This window comes from Otolemur garnettii, unplaced genomic scaffold (assembly GCF_000181295.1).
Source record: "Otolemur garnettii isolate 467f Iridium unplaced genomic scaffold, OtoGar3 scaffold00170, whole genome shotgun sequence".
Lineage (NCBI taxonomy): Eukaryota > Metazoa > Chordata > Mammalia > Primates > Galagidae > Otolemur > Otolemur garnettii.
This window is the reverse complement of record NW_003852565.1, coordinates 3,684,902-3,692,742: the sequence shown is the minus strand read 5'-3', so window position 1 is coordinate 3,692,742 and position 7,841 is coordinate 3,684,902. Positions and strand designations below refer to the sequence as shown.

Here is a 7,841-nt window from a genome sequence, read left to right as displayed (position 1 = left end):
CATTTTTTATTTCTTTTTTCAATTTTTCTTTAGTTTTTTCTTTTATTTTTTATTCTATTGTTGTAGTTCTTTTTGTTTAGTTTTTTTTTTTTTTTTGATTGGGTTGTATTTTTATTGTGTCACTTTTGCTTTTTGCAATAGTAAGGGCTCTTCCATTTTTGTAATAGTCTTTCAGCCCCCTTTATTCATTATTTTATATTTCTCTCCCTTGGTAAAGATTTTTCTACTTTTCTCATCTTTCCCACATAAATTTCTCATGCAACAGCTAAGCTTTTCTTCTTTATCTCATGAAATTATATTTTCAATTTTTTATTCATTGTTTTCATTTTTTTTCTCTTCTCTGATGGCTGGTGGGTCATATCATCTTGCTCAGGCTGGGGGTTCATGGCATTGGTCTGGCACAAGGAGGCCACAAGCACATGGTCTTAAATATCCTTCTAGCTTCAGCCTTTGTCTTTTTGTTTCTTTGTTGTTTTTGCAGTTTTTGGCTGAGGCTGGGTTTGAACCTACTACTTCTGGTACCTGAGGCCGGTGCCCTATTCTTTGAGCCACAGGCACCACCCCTAGCTTTGGCCTTTGAAAAGAAGGTATTGATAGGTCCCTACTGTGACATACTGCTTATTTCTTTCTATATTTGGAAGAAGTGAGGTCTTGCTTTCACTCAAGCTGGCAAGGAGCTCCTGACTTAGAATGACCACCCAGCCTGGCCCCCAAGGTCCTAGAGCAGTGGGTCTGGTTAAAGCATGCCACAAAACAGAAGCATTTCTCCTGTCACTCTTTTTCTCTCTTTTCTTTAGTTCTTTCCTTTTTCAGTTCTTTCTCCATTCTCACTGTTTACCCTTATCTTCCTTTTGGCTTTATAGCAAAAGACTTCAACACCTAAGCTCAGAGATAAGGTAATTTAAAGCAAAGTATAGAGTAAGAAGGAAGAAGTAAGAGAAGGGAGTAAACAAGAAGAAAACATACATGAGGAAGAATCAACAGAAAAATTGTGGCAATATGTAAAACCAGAATAGAGCAAATCCCCCAAGGGATCGTGAAGCAGCTACCACAGAATATTCCACCCACGAGGAATTAATGGAAATGACAGAAGGGAATTTAAAAATGTGGATGACAAAACAATAAAGAGAATTAGAAAGCAGAAAAACAGAACCTAAAAATAGATGAAAGATGTGAATAATATAGAAAGGATATGGTGGGGCTTAAGGACTTAAAGGAGTCGAGAAACTTAAAGATGCAGTACAAAGTATTGATAACAAATTAGACCATGGAGAAGAAAGAAAGAGCTAGAGGATAAAGCTGTTGAGCTAAGCCAGGCAGTTAAAGAGGCAGAAAAGAAGAGAGAAAAAATAAAATATTCACTCAGAGAATTATAGAACTTCATAAATAGTCCAAACATATCAATTATAGGTATTCCTGAAGGGGAAGAGGAACATACCAAAGGAATAGAAGCCCTACTGGAGAATATGATAAATGAAAACTTCCTAAGTACCACAAAAGATTCCAAAATACTCCTTTTAGAGGAATAGTCAACTCTGGGTCATCGCAACACAAATAGAGCATGTCCAAGATACATTGTAATGAACTTGTCCAAAGTCAAGATGAAAGAGAAAATTCTGCAAACGGCCAGAAGCAAGCACCAATTGACCCAGGGTGACAGATGAAACATTCCAAGCCAGAAGAAAAGGTCACCTACCTTTAACCTTCTTAGACAAAAGGATTTTCAGCCCATAATTCTGTATCCTGCTAAACTAAGCTTCAAAAGTGATGGAGAAATAAATCTTTTACTGATATGCAAACATTGAAGAAATTTGCCACAGCAGACCAACTCTGCAGGAAATACTTAGACCTATTCTCCACACTGAACATCCCAATAGAGTACCAGCAAAGTAGACACCCACAAACTAAAGGACAAAACCTGGCTTCTACAATGATGCAAAGGATAAAACTAAGCAATGGACCTTCACAAAACAAGATGAATAGAACTCCACCACATTTATCAATTCTCTGACTAAAAAGTAATGGCTTGGATTCCCCCCATTAAAGAGGCACAGCCCAGCAGATTGGATAAAAAAGAACAAGCCATCCGCATGCTGTCTCCTTGAAAGACAAAACAAGACTCAGGGTAAAGGGTTGGAAAACAATATTTTATGCAAATGGAAACCAGAAGAAAGGAGGGAGGGGCTGTAATCTCATTTTTAGAGACATGTGGATTTAAAGCAACTAATCTTAAGAAAGGCAAATATGGTCACTTCATACAGTCAACGGAACATCAAGAGAACATGTCAATTCTAAATATTTATGCAACCAACTTAAATGCTCTAGGATTTATAAAACTGACATTGATTGGTCTGAGCAAGATGATATCCTATAGCACCATAATAGCTGAGGACTTTAACACCCCTCTAGTTGAATGGGCAGATCTTCTAAACAGAAATTAAACAAAAATACAAGGGACTTAAATGCAACCCTAGAACAAATAGGCTTAATAGACATATACAGAACATGCTGTCCCAAAGCTAAGGAATACATGTTCTTCTCATCAGCCCTTGGACCATACTCCAAAATGGATCATTCCCTAGGTCATGAATAAAATTAAAAAATAAAAGAATTGAAATTACACCTTTTAATCTCAGACCACAAGGCAGTAAAAGTGGAACTTAACCTTAACAAAAATCCCCATACAAAAGCATGGGAAAGGAACAACCTTATGCTGAATGACAGCTGAGTTAAAGAAGAGATAAAGGAGGAAATTATTAAATTTCTCAAACACAACAATGAAGACGCAAGGTACCAAAACCTGTGGGGTACAGGTTCAAAAGAAGTCATAAAAGGGAAATTTATCACATTAGATAACCTATATTCAAAAAACAGAGAGTGAACATATTAACAACCTAATGAATCATCTTAAGGAAATGGAAGAAGAAAAGCAATCTAATCCCAAACCCAGCATAAGAAAAGACATAACCAAAATTAAATCAGAGATAAATCAAATTGAAAACAAAAGTATCATTCAGAAAATTAATGAAACAAAAAGGTTGGCTCTTCAAAAAAATAAATAAAATTGTTAAAAACCTTTGACCAGATTAACTAGAAACAGAAAAGTAAAATCTCTAATAACCTCAATCAGAAATGAAAAAGAGGAAATAACAACAGATACCACAGAAATACAAGAGATTACTTCTGACTACAACAAACTCTATGCCCAGAAATTTGGCAATGTGGATGAAATGGACCAATACTTGAAGTCATACCATCTCCCTAGACTTAACCAGTAAGAAACATATCTCTTTAACAGACCAATATCAAGCACTAAGATAAAAGAAACAATAAAGAAAATTATTTCAACAAAAATAAATCCCTGGACCAGATGGGTTCACATCAGAACACTATCAAACCTTCAAAGATGAGCTTATACCTTTGCTACATAACTAATCCTAAAACAATGAAAACGATGGAACCTTCCCCAACACATTCTACAAATCCAAAACACCCTGATGTCAAAACCAGAGAAGGACTCAACTTAAAAGGAGAACTACAGACTAATTTCATTAATCAATATTGATGCAAAAATACTCAATAAAATCTTAGCCAATAGATTTCAGCTACACATTAAAAATGTTATACATCATGATCAAGTAGGCTTTATCCCAGGGATACAAGGCTGGTTTAACATATGCAAATCCATAAATGTAATTCACCAGATCAATAGAAGCAAAAACAAAGACCATATGATCCTCTCAATAGATGCAGAAAAGGCATGATAAAAATCCAGCATCCTTTCCTAAAAAGAACACTTAAGAATATAGATATAGGTGGCACATATCTTAAAATAATTGAAGCCATCTAGGGGGCAACCACAGCTAATATCATACTGAATGGAGTAAAACTGACAAGTTTTTCCACTTAGAACAGGCACCAGGGCTCTCTGGTCTTCCCGTTCATCAGACAGCCACTTCTAGTGCAGCGCCAGCCGCATCCCCAAGGCACTATGGTGAAACCGAAGGTCGGAATAAACGGCTTTGGTCGGATTGGGGGCCTGGTCTGCAGGGCTGCTTTTAACTCTGGCAAAGTGGATATTGTCGCCATCAATGACCCCTTCATTGACCTCAACTACATGGTCTACATGTTCTAGTATGATTCCACCCATGACAAATTCCATCGCACAGTCAAGGCTGAGAATGGGAAGCTTGTCATCAATGGAAATCCCATAACAATCTTCCAGGAGGGAGATCCCACCAAAATCAAATGGGGTGAGGCAGGCGCTGAGTATGTTGTGGAGTCCACTGCGTCTTCACCACCATGGAGAAGGCTGGGGCTCACCTACAGGGGGGTGACAAAAGGGTCATCATCTCTGCCCCTTCTGCTGATGCTCCCATGTTTGTGATGGGTGTGAACCACGAGAAGTACGAAAACAGCCTCAGCATTGTCAGCAATGCCTCCTGCACCACCAACTGCTTAGCCCTCTTGGCTAAGGTCATCCATGACAACTTTGGCATTGTGGAGGGACTCATGACCACAGTCCATGCCATCACTGCCACCCAGAAGACTGTGGATAGCCCCTCTGGGAAGTTGTGGCGTGATGGTTGCGGGACTGTCCAGAACATCATCCCTGCCTCAACTGATGCAGCCAAGGCTGTGGGCAAGGTCATCCCTGAGCTGAATGGGAAGCTTACTGGCATGGCTTTCCGTGTCCCCACTGCCAACGTGTCGGTCGTGGATCTCACCGGCCGTCTGGAGAAGGCTGCCAAATACAATGACATCAAAAAGGTGGTGAAGGAGGCATCAGAGAGCCCCCTCAAGGGCATCCTGGGTTACACCAAGCACCAGGTCGTCTCCTCTGACTTCAACAGTGACAGCCATTCTTCCACCTTTGATGCTGGGGCTGGCATTGCCCTCAATGACCACTTTGTCAAACTCATTGCCTGGTATGATAATGAATTTGGCTACAGCAACAGGGTGGTGGATCTTATGGCCCACATGGCCTCCAAGGAGTAAGAACCCCCAGACCACCAGCCCCAGCCAGAGCACGAGAGGAAGAGAAAGGCCCTTAGCTGCTGGGGTGCCCCTGCCTACTCAGTCCCCCACCTCACTGAGAATCTCCCTTCAACACAGTTTCCACCCAGACCCCCTAAAGAACAGGAGGGGCCTAGGGAGCCCCACCTTGTCATGTAACATCAATAAAGTTCCCTGAATTCAAAAAAAAAAAAAACAGGCACCAGACAAGGATGTCCTCTGTCACCACTACTATTCAACAATGGCTGGAATTTCTAGCCAATACAATCAGGTGAGAGAAGGATATAAAGAGCATTCAAATGGGGGCAGAGGAGGTCAATCTCTTGCTCTTTGCTGATGATATTATCATATACGTAGATAACCCCAAAGACTCAACCACAAGACTCCTGAAAGTAATTGAGCAGTACAGTAATGTCTCAGGATACAAAATCAGTGTCCACAAATCAGTAGCCTTTGTATATGCCAATAACAGCCAAGTTGAGAAGCTAATCAACAATGCAATTCCCTTCACAGTAGCTTCAAAGAAAATGAAGCTATAGACTTAGGAATATAACTAACAAAACAAGTGAAGGAACTCTACAAAGAGAATTAGAGAACCCTAAGAAAAGAAATAGCAGAACATATCAACAAATGGAAGAACCTACTATGCTCTTGGCCAGGAAGAATCAGCATTATTAAAATGTCTATCCTACACAAAGCAATCTATAGATTCAGTGCAAACTGACAACATCATACTTCAAAGAACTGGAAAAAAATAGTTCTTTGTTTTATATGAAACCAGAAGAAGTTTGATGTAGCCAAGGTAATTCTTAGTACTAAAAACAACACCAGAGGCATCACTCTACCAGATTTTTAGTTATATTACAAGTCCACAGTAATCAAACCAACATGAAATTTACACAAAAATATAGACATAGACATATGGAACCAAATATAAAATGTAGAGATAAAACCAGCCTCTTATGGCCATCTGATCTTTGATAAACCAAACAAAAGTATATGCTAGGGAAAAGAATCCCTATTCAATAAATAGTGTTGGGAGAACTGGATAACCACTTGTAAAAAACTGAAATTGGACCCACACCTTTCACCACTTACAAGAATTGACTAAAGATGGATAAAATATTTAAATATAAGACATGAAATGATAAAAATCTTAGAAGAAAGCTTTTCCCTGTGGGAGAGGGGGAAAGATTTTATGAAGCAGACTTATGTGGCAATCACAACAGCAAAAGTAAACAAATAGGACTTAATTAAACTGAAAAGCTTCTGCACAGCTAAGGACATAACAATTAGAGCAAATAGACATCCTTCAGAGTGGGAAAAGATATTTGCATATTACAAATCTGATGAAGGAGTTGATAACTAGAATCTGTAGAGCACTCAAACAACAAAAAATGAGCAAACAATCCCATCTATGACTGGGCAAGAGACATGAACAGAACCTTCTCTGAGGAAGACAGATGAATGGCTATGAAACATGTGAAAAAATGCTCATCATCCCTAACCATCAGAGAAATGCAAATCAAAACCACCCTGAGATATCACTTAACCCCAGTTAAGTTAAGTTAGCTCACATTACAAAGTCCCAGAGTTGCAGATACTGGCACAGATGTGGAGAGACAGGGCCACTTTTATGCTGTTGGTGGGACTGCAAATTAATATAGCCTCTTTGGAAAGATGTATGGAGAATCCTCAGTGAACTCAAATTAGACCTCCCATTTGACCCCATAATCCCACTAGTAGGCATATAAGCAAAAGAAGAAGAAAAAAAATCATTTTATCATGAAGACATTTGCACTAGAAAGTTTATTGCAGCTTAATTTATAATCGCCAAGATGTGGAAACAGCCTAAATGCCCATCAACTCAGGAATGGATTAACGAGCTGTGGCATATGTATACCATGGAGTACTTATAGTCATACAAAAAGATAGTGACTTTATATCTTTTGGATTAAGCTGGATGGAGTTGGAATACATTCTTCTTAGTAAAGTATCACAAGAATGGAGAAGCATGTTTCTAGGATACTCAATTTTATTATGCAGCCAGTAGACAATCTTACACACTCCCACATAGGAGAAAAACTTAATTCCATTCAATTTAGGGGAATGGAGAATAAGGGAACAGGGAGAGGAGAGGGCGCTGGTGTGCTCCCACCCTAAGGGCACAAGGTATGGATATATGGCACATGTTTTGGGTGTAAGGACTCTACCTAACAAATTAAAAAATTGTAAACTGGTTGTTTGTACCCTGACAATAACCCTAAATTTAAAAAAAGAAGTAAACAAATAAACCTACCTAATGGGTACAGTGAATACCCTCTGGGTGAAGGGCGCACTTATAACCATGACTCAAGCATTATAAAAATGATCCATGTTGCTGGGGTCTCACCCTGGGGGCAGGGTCCTGTAAGACTTGTAGAGCTGGAATCTTTCAACTGAAGAAAAGTCAAGTCAGAAGCAGTGAGAGACAAAGAGACAGGACATGCAGAATAGAGTTTTCAAGGGTGAGAAACACAGGCCATAGCCTGTTAGTGGGGTTCCAACAAAAGGCCCCACGTGTTTGTTCCACTTAACTTTTATTAAAGGCTATTTCTTCATTAGTCCAGAGGGTAAGCTGAGGGAGAGAAGAAAAACAGCAGTTTCTCTGAGTAAGTATGTCAGCTCCTATTGTTTCTATAATCATTAACTTTAAGGGTCTGAGCATCCTTGAGAAATACAAAACCTGAGCCTTGTGTGGGGGCAACCTCCTGTCTGTGGTCATATACACAAATCACACACAGTAGGGTTAATCCTTACTAATTCACTGTGGAGTAAAGCACCAC

The 7,841-nt window shown here is 39.3% G+C and overlaps 1 long non-coding RNA gene and 1 pseudogene across 2 annotated transcripts in view; both read left to right on the top strand.

The window, feature by feature from the left end:
- LOC111728568 overlaps nucleotides 1-5,196 on the top strand; it is a 14,514-nt gene extending 9,318 nt beyond the window's left edge. The window contains exon 3 of the long non-coding RNA XR_002775821.1: nucleotides 5,017-5,196. This is a non-coding gene — a long non-coding RNA (uncharacterized LOC111728568). The remainder of the gene's footprint in view (nucleotides 1-5,016) is intronic.
- LOC100943392 lies at nucleotides 3,969-4,998 on the top strand (annotated as a pseudogene). Its single transcript, XR_154635.3, has one exon. The product of XR_154635.3 is annotated as a glyceraldehyde-3-phosphate dehydrogenase pseudogene (transcript).
- Nucleotides 5,197-7,841: the final 2,645 nt, after the last annotated feature.